Raw genomic sequence first — 14237 nt, forward strand, 5'->3', positions numbered from 1 at the left:
GAGGCTTAATAATCGAGTCTAGGTTAGGAGGCTTAAGAGCCTTGTGAGGTAAGATGAATTTCAACTTGAAAGAGTTTTACAAAAGTCTCCAGATCATGAGGCTCTTGATTGTAGTAGTCAACAACACTTTTGCACATGGTTCATGGCTAGAAAGAGTCCTTCTAGCATGCTCATTAGGCTTAAAAATTGATTCTCTAGGCCATGAGGCTCAAAGTTAAGCTCAAAGATACTCACAAAGGTGATCAAGCTTTTAAGTTCAAGCCTCGTGAGATGGGAATCTTGTGGATGGCTTCTAGCGTGGAAGAGTCCTAATAGAATGTCATGACACTTAGAAACTCAGTCTTTAGATAAACTCAAACATACGTTCAGGCCTCATCATGGTAAAGACTCAATTTAAGCCTTGTGAGATAGAGACTCTTGGAGAAGCTTGAAAGAGTTATACTACAATGTTCATGAGGCTTGAAAACTTAAGTGTTGAGGTCATGAGGCTCGAAGTTAAGTTTGAGCTAAGAGCTAGAGACAAAATGCTTAGTCCTTGTCTCAAGAGGCTCACAAGCTTGATCTCAAAACTCATGAGCTACAGACTTTTCAAATGGTTTCTATGTAGAAAGATTCCTACTAGAATATCTAGCTCATGAGGCTCCAACGTAAGTTCAAGCCTCATGAGCTAGAGACTCTGGGAGAAGATATTATAGCTTATGGGGCTTCAACTTTATGAGCTAGAGACTACTAGATTATGAGGTTCTAGCCTATGAGGCTTCAAACATCATGTGCTAGAGACTCTAGGAGCAGAAATTGTAGTCTATGAGACTTCAATCTTAAGAGATTTTCAAGAGTCTTTACATCAAGAGTCTGTCAAGTTTAAGCTCAAGGCTCATGAGTTAGAGATTTTTGCAAATGGTTTTGAATCTTTCCAGGATCTCTAGATCATGAGACTTGAAAATTGATTCTCTAGGTCATGAAGCTTGAGCTTAAGTTTGAGCCTCATGAGCTAGAAACTCTAGGAGCAGAGATTGTAGCTTATGTGGCTTCAAGCTTATGAGCTAGAGACTTCTAGCTTACGAGGCTTCATGCTTATGAGCTTGAAACTCCTAGCTTATGAGACTTCAAGCTTATGAGGTTTGAGCCTCATGAGACTCTCAAGCTTAAAATGTTTGAGCCTCATGAGACTCTCAAGCGTAAGCTCAAGCTTCATTAGCTAGAGAATTTTGCAAATTGTTTCTAGCAAGAAAGAATCCTCATGACCTAGAGACTCAATTTTCTATGAAAAATGTGTTTATGTGTGAAAGAGGCATTTTTTCTCACTCGAAAGTAAGTTTTTTTTTCTTGTTGAGTAGTCATGATCACCATGATTGCTCTTTTTTTTTTCATTGGAAACAAAAAAAACTCTAAAAAATTGAACACATGTAGCTTATTGGCACCTTGGAGTGAGAAAACGTCTAAAACTTGTAGTGATCTCTAGCTCATGAGGCTTGAAAACTGAGTCTCTAGGTCATGATGCTTGAACTTAAGTTCTTAAGTTTGAGCCTCATGAGCTAGACATATGGAGCAAAGATTGTCGCTTATGAGGATTCAAATTTATGAGTTTTTCAAGAGTCTTTATCTCAAGAGTCTCTCAATTTTAAGCTCGAACTTAAGTTCTTAAGTTTGAGCCTCATGAGCTAGACATATGGAGCAAAGATTGTCGCTTATGAGGATTCAAATTTATGAGTTTTTCAAGAGTCTTTATCTCAAGAGTCTCTCAATTTTAAGCTTGACCCTCATGAGCTAGAGATGTTTACAAATGGTTTCTAGCTAGAAAAAATCTTGCTACAATGTTTAGCTCCTGAGGCTTGAAATTTGAGTCTCCAGGTCATGAGGCTCGAACTTAAGTTTGAGCCTCGTAATTCTAGAGACTCTAGACGAAGAGATTGTCGCTTATGAGGCTTCAAGCCTCTCATGAGCTAGACACACACACACACACACACACACACACACACACACAGACACACACACACACACACACACACACACACACACACACACACACACACACACACACACACACACACACACACACACACACACACACAGAGAGAGATCTTGAAATGATATGAGGTGACATTATTATGAAGGGATCGTACAACAAGATATTTACATAAAACTTAGTAGCAACTTAGTTCATGCTCACATCCAACAAGAGTTGAAGTAAAAATGATAAGGCACAGGCCAACACCAATTGACTGTGCACTAGTAGATAGTACTCATGGCTTGATTCATTGGTTTTAGCCATTTTGTTGTAGGTAGCAAACTCTACAAGGCTCGTGGTCGTCTCTTTGATCAATAGCAAGAGGGTGATAAAACAGGGTGTGGCCTCTTGAATAAAGAGAGTGACAAGACCTAAAACCTTTGCAAGACATGGTGAATTTGAATGATAGTTGCAAGGGAGGTGTGGCTCTTGCACACCACACACATATCATTTTTTGAGTAGCAACAAGATCTGCACAAGTTATAGCTACACTCACAAAAGAAACAATTCAAATTAGCTCTTGGCAATGGTGAGGCTCACAACAACTAGAACGTTACAAAGATACTTACGATGATGTAGGCATCAATAATAAGGTGCGGCATGGCAGCAGAAGTGAATTTCAATGGACATTGCATTCATGAAAAAGGTGAGGTTCATGGAGAAAGAAATGAGTTGCATTTAGCATTGCATTCATGATGTAGTGATGTTCATGGCAAAAGAGCGAGTTGTGTTCAAGATAGAGGTGGCATTCCGCGAGTAGTAGTGACTTGAGAAAGAAAAGGTCAGTCATGAAATACCTTGTGGCAGACACCCATGCTTTCAATTCATACTACAGTACTTCATGATAGAGGGACGTTTAGCAACTCAAGGCAACCTTCAATTCATACTGTAGTTTATGCATGTGAATGTGATGTTTAGTTTATGCCGCAAATCACGATCGAGGCGACACTTAGCTCAAGACAATCAGCTCCAATGTAGTGTAATCCAGGTACAAGAGTGCATGGCTAATGTGACCGCAGATGACAGATCTTTCATTGCCATAAATTTCAAATTTTAAAGCTAGCATCAATTAAAAATTTGATGGCATATGCAGACACTATATACTAGTAGGTTTGGTCATAGGTCACTACATGAAGATAAGTAGTGTTCGATTATGTCCCATACTTTTTAAAATTAGATTGAGTCATGGAAAATGCCTTGTTCATGTAGGGTGGCCTTATTAGGCAGGTAGTAGAGGAGTGTGAGCAATTGGAAGACAAGTGTAATGGCAACTAGGGACGGCATGCATGGATGCGTGCCTTGCATAGCAAACGCACTTGATGTAAATGAGCATAGACAGTGTGATCTCAAGGTAGTTCCTCTTGGGGAGGGGGGGGGGGGGGGGGTAACTTAATAATTATGTTACTATCATGTGAGTGCAAAAGAAGGGGTTATTAATTTTTATTTTTTTTCACATTTTCACATACAAAAGGGTACCCTTAAATGGAACTTAAAGAAAAATTTATAGATTTAATAGGAAAAGAGTCTATTTTATTTGTCAAAAATTCATAGATAAAGTGGTTTATAAACATTCCTTGAACACATATGATATACATAATTTATACATAGTGACCCCTAAAGTGCCGAGTTGGAGTGTGTGTGAGTGTGTGCAACAATGGAGAAGAGAGGAGAAGAGGAGACCTTGTGTTTGTAGGGGCTAAAACTCACTCTCAATATGTGATCCCCCTTATTTTGTTATGTACATAATAAATAATTATAGTGGGCAGGTGCCTAGCCTAATCAACCGCATGGGGCTTTACCCCACACAACCTCCCACGTAAAGGCCAATGCCGTGAGAGAGAAAAGAAAACCGTACAAAACTTGTACAAGGCCTTCACAAGTATGATCTTAGCCAAAACCCATTGGCTCATTGAATATGTGTGCATCCAACTCTAATTGTAGAGAAAGTATAGAGCGATCAACACCATACTCCTCACCAAAGCCGCACACATCTCGCAGGTATCTCACCATACACTGCAAAGTACCGCTGTGCTCAAGGAAAATATCAGCCATTGAACGACTAACTGCTCCCACTGCAAATGCAATCTCGGGTCTCGAGATCAGTATCTCATACATGAGACTCCCAAATGCTGATGCAATCCTGGCAATCTCTACCAATCTAACCATCTAAGTCAAATCTGTTTCACAACTATGTCATGCACTGAACCATCAACTAGACACACATGTCCAAGCATACCACTAGCATATGTGATAAGATCGGTGTGACGTGAAACCTAGCACTCACATCTAGTATCCAACACAAAGGTAATCTGTCGTCAAATACCAACATAAGAAAGTTAAGAGTAAACATGGAAGGAAAGTCGGCATCTCCGTCATGCATAGCCACATATGCTACATCTACTCCCACATAATCCAAAGCGATAGCATCCCTCATGTGATGTCTCATCCATAAAAAACAATGCCTGCGTACATGCTCTGTATGACCACAATGCAAACACACAACATCTCTATGTCTGTAAGACCGTCTTTGAGTGTAGGGATCTCTCTAGACTCATTTGTGCCAAAATCATTACACAATATTTGCCATAAATCTCTTGCTATATATGCATCCAAACCAATGCAATAGATAGACTCACCAGGTGTAACATGATCATCAAACATGAAAGCTTGTCCATGTCCTCCCACTCATCCTCAATCATAGACTCTGGCATAGCATCCATGCCCTGTAGTGACAACACTTGGCCCAAATGAGTCAATGCATCATGCATACCTACTTTCCAATGCTGAAAGTTTGAACCATCAAACTTTGTATGGAAAATCACAAACCCTGACAATGATGTACATGCCAAATCCATGGTGATAACCTGTGAAAAGATTAAGCACAAATTGATCAACGGACAATAGCCAAAGCCTTGCTAACTCATACACCAAGCACTATCAAAATACAACATAATTTGTCTAAGAGAGCTGTTAGAAAATATGGAAATCAATGTAATGAAACAAGTGAGCAAAACCGCTCAAATGATGCCAAAAAACCCGCTCTAATCCAAGAGCACTATGTGGTAATCGATGAAACTATCATCTCCCTTCTGAAGAGATTACCACATGTATGTCAAATGACATAATCCGATGAGAAAATATTCTCACAATGTGATGTAAAAACACTATGGCAAAGCAACCACTCAGTGCCAAATGCAATCAAAACACGATTGCAAACCATGCGCATAAACTAATAAACTCGCAAGAACAATCTGATAGAGTTTCGGCAGTATTTGGCTATCTAACCATAATAACCATACATGCCATAAACATGCTCAAAACCATGCGCAAAATCCGCACTCAAGCATATATAAGCTTCCCCAAAGTCTCAACTCCCTAAAACTGGAAAACAATCTTGTAATCCGAGACACAAAGTGCGTCAACCATACTCTACAAGTGAGGCATATACTAGCATAAACGTGGATGCAAACCAACCAAAATATGACACAAATTGATGCTCAAAACAACTGAAAATCAGCCCATATATTCCATTGCAAGGCAAAGAATATCATCTGCCCAAAAAGCACACATCATGTGCATCCACATGGAAATATAAACGAGCATCAAGCATGCACCAAATGTGTATCAAATAAGCATCCAAATCACCTGAAAGTTCAGCTCACAATCATGCTAAAAATGCTTGCAACACTCTGTGCAAATTCGTGCACCACACTTTCGAAATCTGCTTAATCGCATAAGTCAATGCACATAACCTATAATGAATCAACTCTCAAATCCTGAGAGTCCACAATAATGCATACATCCACAAAGTGTTCTCAAAGTATGCACATAAATTTATTAAAAACCTCAACCCACACTCTCTTCACTCAGAGAAAAACATCAATGTGCAAAACAAGAGGATGAAAAATCTCAATTGGAGCTCTCCGAATGTAGCAAATCACCACAATAGGCATACTTTTTGAACACCCTAAAGCCGGTCAGCAGTCCATATCTTTCAAACTGTTCAGAATTTGCAGAAACTTCCTTCTGCAAAGTTGAACTCAGATAAAAAGCTGGGGAGAATGGGAATGGACATGAAATGAGCTTTTTTTACAAGTCAAAATAGATATGTAGAAAATCTACAATTGTGTATCCTAGACATGTAGGTAGTGTGCCAAACGTACATCAAAATCAGTGCTGAATTTAGAAAAACTTTCAAGTGGAAAGTTGTAGACCATGGCGTTTTTGATGGGGTTCCAGAAAATCAAGCTGAAAATTGATCTTTTTCTCAATCGAAATTCTGTTGCAATACAGTGCTAAAAATTTCACAGCTTCACTGCAATCTCTCTCGCAGTGTTACCGTGCTCTTCGCAATCGCCACAAGCTCTGATACCAGTTGAAGTGCATGAGCGGGAGCGTGTGTACGTGTGTGCAACAATGGAGAAGAGAGGAGACCTTGTGTTTGTAGGGTCTAAAACTAACTCTCAATATATGAGCCCCTTTATTCTATTATGTACATAATGAATAAGTATAGCGGGCGGGTGCCTAGCCTAACCGGCCACATGGGGCTTTACCCCAACACCCCCCCTCCCCCCCAGATTTCCTCCAAGCTCTAGGTGGGCCTCAAAGCTCAAACTAGAGATCTAGCCTTGTAGGATCTATGTAATAAAATTAGCCTATTAACTTGAGAGTAGTGGAAATTAGAGAGAGTGCTTTGGTGAAATTACTTTGTGAGCATAGCGAGTGAACATAATTGATAGTAGAAACATAAACATAGCATTTAGTTAAGTTGGCATGAACAATACTTTTACAACAGAGAGAATTTATGGAACATGACAACAGTTGAGGACCGGATTTATGTGGAGCCGGTTTCCCCTCCAATAGGCATTTGTGTTATGATTTCTCCCATCAAGAGAGACTTGTTACAATACAATCTTTGTGTTCCTTGTGACCTAGGTGATGCAATGAATATGGAAAGCTTCAAAAATCACAAGCATAACATAAAGTTTAAGGAAAGCTTTAACTATCCCAAGCCTCAGTCCCAAGACCTCAAACACCTTCGAAGGTGGAGAGAGCTAGCAGGGAATGAGGGTAGGGAAGAGGAAGAAGAAACATTTCATAGGAAAAAGAATATGTTCCTCACTTATCATCACTCTTTTTGCTAGCATACATAATAGCATAGTAATGAAGATGGAGAAGATGGCAAGCTTAAGCATTGAAGCATGGCTCTTGGTTAGATTTGCACTCCATAGCCAAGAGTGTTGGTGTAGGCTCTCAACCTCTCTACTTGCTTGGAGAAGGAGAGGGAGCTCTTGCGCTTTGCACTTCACACAATGAGTGTGTGTGTGTGGGAGGGTATACCCCCTAAGTAGGCCCCCTACTTTCTTTGGTCGACCCCCGCTTGTAGCTAATGCTTGAAGCTTATTAGACCCCTCTAGGCCTAGCCAATCATACAGGAGTCATACCAAGCAACAAGGGTTGCCTTGGGACAACTGCCCCCCTTTCCCCTTTGAGAGAGAGGACTTGATAACTGAAAATTAATTAATTAGATATTCTAATTTATCATTGGACCCCTTGGGTGGCCAACCAATAGGCTTCTGGCACACCATGAGAGCAACATGAGGAGGAACTTGACAAGTGTCCCTTTTGCTTTCTTTGTACCAAGCATGCCTTGTGTGAGTGCGTGTGTTTTCTCTCTCATCCCCCCTCTTGTAGGGATCGCCCCCGTCTTGTAGGGATTAGCTTTGAATTCTGTGCCACCTCAAGCCCCTCAATTTTGGGCCTAGTTCTCACCACAAGCTTGACCCTTAAGCCCCTCAAGCTTGGGGTGGGTTCTCACCTCAAGTACAACCCTAGCATCTCAAGTATGACAAGCACCTCAAGCATCTCAATCGTCAAGCACCTCAAGAATCTCAAGCATCTCAATCATCAGGAACCTCAATCACCTTAGTCATCAAGCACGACAAGCACCTCAAGCACCTTAAGCTTGGACCGGGTTCCCATCTCAAACTGAGCCCTAGCTTACCTAAGGTCAAAGGAATTTTACACTAATTATTGGAGGTCTTCAATGTGTCTAACCCTAAGGTCTTTATGCTCCATTGGTTAGCCTTGCTCTTTGATAGACCATCTCTCATTTGGACCCCTTTACCATTGGCCCCATGTTGAGATAGATCTATAAGCACATGTCTATATCTAAACCCTTTTTCCCGCTTATTCTCCCACATTAAATGATCAGTTTAATATCAGAAAATCAGTTGGGTTTGTTAGATATTAGATTTTATGACATCTAGGTGGTTCCTCAAGGCTCTAATTATAGCTCGAGCCTTGTTTCCTGTGAGAGCTTGTTGCATCTTGTTGCCTTTGAGAATTGAAAGTTGTTTCCTTTCTAGTTGTAAAAGAATCCTCAAGTCCTAGTTATGTATCACTAGATGGTTTATGATAATTTATCATCGTACATCCAAAACTATGACCTAAAGAAACCCCATAAGTTTCTATTAAGGGGGCATCACATACCTGAGCAGGTGTTGTTGGGGTAGGGGATTTGACGTGTTGATGGGAGAGGGCATGTGGCCCCTTGTCCTACACTTGAACATGATGTAAACAAGCATAGAAGTAGTTGGGGGAGGCGTACATGGACGTGTATCTTGCACAACAAACACACCTCGTGTAAACAAGCGATTATGTTGATGGGAGAGGACATGTGGCCCTACACTTGCACATGATGTAAATGAGCATAGAAGCAATTAGGGGAGGCGTACATGGACGTGTGCGTTACACAACAAAGACACCTTGTGTAAACAAGTGTAGACATCATGTTCTCTCTTTTGGTAGCACCTGCGTGTTTTCCCTTGATAGCGAGCAGCCCTAACACGGGTGGTGTTTGATGGCAATAATAATTTAGTTGAATGTGGGATTTGAGAGGGTTCAAATCTCCATCAGTAAAAATTTTACGATTAATAACCACCAATGATGGGTTTCAAAGCGTTGGGAGATGAGACAATTTGAGAAGGCATCAAGATGATTAATTAATAAACTTGACAGAGTTTGTAATGTTGGTTTTAAATTTTAAAGCTCACATTGAGATAAAGTTTTTAGTGTTGCTATCAACTTTGATAGAATTAGTTAATGAATAATTTGAATGTTTGGTGTAGGCAATTCCTCCAAGCTCTAGGTTGATCGTCAAGGCTTGAACTAGAGCTCAAGCCTTGTTCGCTCTAGATGTTTCCTCAAGGCTCATGGAGCCTTGTTTCCTGCAAGAACTTGTTGCCTACGAGAATTGCTAAAAGAAACTTTTCGCTAAACATAAGTTATTTTCTTTTTGGTTGTAAAAGAATTTTCAAGTCCTAGTTATGTATCACTAGGTGGTTTGCGCTAATTCTCATCATACATCCTAGACTATGATGAAACAAACCTCATGAGCTTCTGTAAAGGGAACACGACAAACCTAAGTAGGTGCTGTTGGGGCAAGGTATTTCTATGTTGATGGGAGAGGGCATGTGACCCCTTGCCCTAAACTTGCACATGATGTAAACAAACATAGAAGTAGTTGGGAGAGGCATACATGGACGTGTCCCTTGCATAGCATATGCACCTAGTGTAAAGAAGTGATTATGTTGATGGGAGAGGATATGTGGCCCTACACTTGCACATGATGTAAACGAGCATAGAACTAGCCAGGGGAAGCATACATGGATGTGCGCCTTGCACAACAAACACACCTAGTGTAAACGAGTGTAGATATCATGTTCTCTCTTTTGGTAGTACTTGTGTGTTTGCCCTTTATAGCCAATAGCCCTGGCACAAATGTTGCTCGATGGCAATAAGAATTTAGTTGAATGTGGGAGTTGCGAGGGACCAAATCTCCACGAGCAAAAAAGTTTAAGATTAAAAACCAACAACGTTGGGTTTCAAAGCCTTGGGAGATGAGAAAATTTGAGAAGGCATCGAGATGATTAATTAATAAACTTGGCAAAGTTTGTAACGTTGGTTTAAAATTTTTTAAAACTGACGTTGAGATAAAGTTTCTAAAGTTGTCAACTTTGATGGAATGATTTATTGAATAATTTGAATGTTTGGTGTAGGAAATTCCTCCAGGCTCTAGGTGGACATCATGGCTTGAACTAGAGCTCAAGCCTTGTTCGCACTAGGTGATTCGTCAAGGCTTGTCGAGCCTTATGTCCTGTGAGAACTTGTTGCAACTTGTTGCCTACTAGAATTGATAATAGAAACTTTTAGCTCAACATAAATTTAAGTTGTTTTTATTTCTAGTTGTAAAAGAATTCTCAAGTCCTAGTTATGTATCACTAGATGGTTTACTCTAATTCTCATCATATATCCTATACTATGACCAAAAAAAAACTTCATGAGCTTCTATGCAGGGGGCACCACATACCAATGTAGGTTTTGTTGGGGAAAGTTATTGCCATGTTGATGGGAGAGGGTGTTTGGCCCCTTTCCCTACACTTACAAATGATGTAAAGAAGCATAGAAGTAGCTAGGGAGGCATACATAGACGTGTGCCTTGCACAACAAATGCACCTGCTATAAACAAGCGATTATGTTGATGGGAGAGGACATGTGGCACAACATTTGGACATGATTTCAACGAGCATAGAACCAACCAAGGGAGGCATACATGGACATGTGCCTTGCACAACAAACACACATGGTGTAATTGAGTGTAGACATCATGTTTTCTCTTTTTGTTTGCCCTTGATAGCGAGCAGCCGTAGCATGGGTGGTGTTGGATGGCAATATGAATTTAGTTGAATGTGGGAGTTTCACGGGTCAAATATCCATTAGTAAAGAAATTCCAATTAATAATCAACAACGTTGGGTTTAGAAGCCTTGGGAGATGAGAAAACTTGAGAAAGCTGCTTTTAAATTTTAGAAGTGACGTTGAGATGAAGTTGCTAATGTTGTTGTCAACTTGGATGGAAAAATAGGTAGCACCAACGTCCTCATTAATTGGTATCTCACAAGATACCTCACTTTGAAAAAAAGGAAAAGGGAAAAGTTTGGATCATAACCAAGCTTAGAAAAAAGAAAACCTCTTTCCACGTGCAGGCATTGCTATGTAGATATTTCTCTCTTATTACCAAATTACCTCTCCAATTTCAAAAATTCCCAAAATACCTTTGTATCTATTTTGGTTGGATTTGTTCAAGATTTTCTACTGTTTATTCCTTTTTGACAAAGAGATTTGTTTTTGTCTAACAGCATGTTATTTGTCTAAAGATAATGAAGCAATTCATCTCCTAAGCCTGCATAACCAACCCCAATCTGCATAACCAACCCCAATTTTAGATTTAGCATCCTGTATTGATAGACAATCAATCATCTTATGAAAAGCTACAATTTTTTTTAAATATGTGGAGAACTTTAATCTCACAACAAGGGGTGTTTTGGGAATTTTGAAAATAGAGGTAAAAGCAAAGGGTCTTAAATTACATTTGTCAGTGGAGACGTGTAGTTATAGTGGGATTCGTGAAATTTAAATTAAAAAATCTCTCTCTGTCTCGGGGCTTGAACCAGTTGCACGTGAAAGAGGGGGGCTTCCCGTTACAGAAAGTGATGTGTCGCAAGGCCACAGAAGCTCCAATTGCACTCTCTCTCTCTCTCTCTCTCTCTCTCTCTCTACGTCTGCCATGAGGCATGAGGCCAACGCGGATGGGCGATGGACGCACATGACACAGACTCTCTCTCTCTCTCTCTCTCTCTCTCTCTCTCTCTCTGTGCGTCTTCCATGAGGCATGAAGCCAACGCCGATGGACGATGGACGCACACGACACAGACTCTCTCTCTCTCTCTCTCTGTGCAACGCGATGTCATCGGAGTACAGACTAGCATGTGCTGAGAGCGCGAGCCTGTGGTTATGTGTTCGGATGGAACCATGACACAATGGGAGGGGGAGTATAGAATGGGAGGATGGGCACATGTCACAACCAAGGGATGAACGGACTTCTTATATGGGATGCTGCCAAAGGAGGACCTGCAATGTAAAGCAGAGCGCTGGATACCATCTAGATGGAGGGCAGAGGCTCTTTGTAGGCCACAGAGAAACCTGGGCGTAGGACAAGGAAGGCTGGGATGCAGTGATGTGCGAGCACAAGCCTATGATGCTCGATGCTCGCGAGTGGGATGCAGAGATGGGGGAGCAAGAGCCTTAATGAGGCGTCTGTGTGAATTTCACGATGCGCGTGGGAGCGCGTTTGAGCACACTGCAATCGAAAGCATTGTTGAGGCCTCAAAAACACAAACACAAGACCAAGGAATCTGAGAAGATTCCTGCTAATAGATGAGAGTAGAGCCAGTAGGTCTAGGTGGATAAGTCAAATGTTTGGTATAGGCAATTCCTCCAGGTTCTAGGTGGTCATCAAGGTGGATCATCAAGGCTTGAAAGGTTCTAGGTGGTCATCAAGGTGGATCATCAAGGCTTGAACTGGAGCTCAAGCCTTGTGCACTCTAGGTGATTCCTCAAGCCTCATCGTGCCTTTTTTTCTTGTGGGATTTTGTTGCAACTTGTTGCATGTGAGAATTGCTAAAAGAAACTTTTAGCTCAACATATATTTTAAGTTTTTTTTTTTTTTTTTGGTTGTAAAAGAATTCTCAAGTCCTAGTCATGTATCACTAGATGGTTTATGCTTTTTTTTTTTTTGGCAGAACTTACAAATTGTGAGTGTATATTGTATTAAAAATAAAAAGATTTACATTCACAACCATGCTCAGACTGAGCCACGTTGATATACCATCACCAGCAGTCTAATAACAACTACAATAGTCCATAAACAAGCTTTTAACAGGGAAGCTCGAAACCCATACAATCGCAGATCAACACACTAGACAATAAAACCAATACATTCGAGCATGCGAATACATCATCGAGTGCCACCATGACATCCCTCCTCTTGTAAGAAATGACATGCCTAGATCATGCGTCCGCAACACAAATAAAGAATAATCCACACCTGATCACAGATGAATCTACAGAATCCGGAGCGTGGAGATAACCCAACCGCACCAGCAACAGTAGATGCCACAGAACAGTGCAACCTTGCCACAGTAGCCCCACTCGCCAACCTCCAAATCCATGAAAACCCATCCAAGGCACACACTGCCACAAATGAAGGAGTTGTCCAACAAGCAATAACAGAGCCACTTGGAAGTAGAGAATAAACGGGCTAGAAGGGGGCCCTCACCACATCATATGTTGCACCCTGCTCCCACCATGGGCGCCTTCTATTTGCCATGATCCAACACCCACCCAGGACACGAGGAGAACATCCAAGCCACCCTTTTCCACTTTAAGAGATGGGGGAGGGGCGGCAACACCCAAGAGTACAAAAATAAGGGGGAGGAGCATGACAGAGGCATTGAGAAAACGAGGGAGGAGTAGCCGGGCTCCCCCCACTCAGGCGATCCCCTATACCTCCAGTAGCTAAGCCAACTCCTTGAATTGCCACTGCACATTGATGAAGGCCAAGCCCTACAACAACAAGCCCCTAGATATCCCTACCCTGGCTCCTCACAAGCTACATGAGCTTCCCATGCATGCAGACCTCTCAAACCTCGCAACCCACTCAAATCTCAAAGTTTATACTAATTCTCATCATACATCCTAGACTATGACGGAAACAGACCTCATGAGCTTATGTGAAGGGGGAACCACATACCTAAGTAGGTGTTGTTGGGGCAAGGTATTCCCATGTTGATGGGAGAGGGAATGTGGCACCTTTTTGTGCACTTGCACATGATGTAAATGAGCATATAAGTAGCTGGAGGAGGCGTACATGGACGTGTGCCTTGCACAACAAACATACCTGGTGTAAACAAGAGATTATGTTAGTGGGAGAGTACATGTGGCCCTACATTTGCAAATGATGTAAACGAGCATAGACCCAACTAGTGGAGGCATACATGGATGTGTGCATTGCACAACAAACACACTTGGTGTAAACGAGTGTAGACATCATGTTCTCTCTTTTGGCAATACCTGTGTTTTTGCCCTTGATAGCGAGCATCTCTGGCATGGGTGGTGCTTAAAGGAAATATGAAATTTTAGTTGAATATGGGAGTTGCGAGGGTTCAAATCTCCATTATGCATGACATTTCTATTACAATTCTAACATCAATTTTTATTAGTCTATACTTCAATTAAATCAATTTCTTAGTATTATCCAAAATCCTAATTAATCTAATTAATAATAAAATTGATGAATGAAAATCTCATTATGCATTATAAGAGTGTGAT

This window comes from Adiantum capillus-veneris, chromosome 6 (assembly GCF_014529385.1).
Source record: "Adiantum capillus-veneris isolate H3 chromosome 6, ASM1452938v2, whole genome shotgun sequence".
Lineage (NCBI taxonomy): Eukaryota > Viridiplantae > Streptophyta > Polypodiopsida > Polypodiales > Pteridaceae > Adiantum > Adiantum capillus-veneris.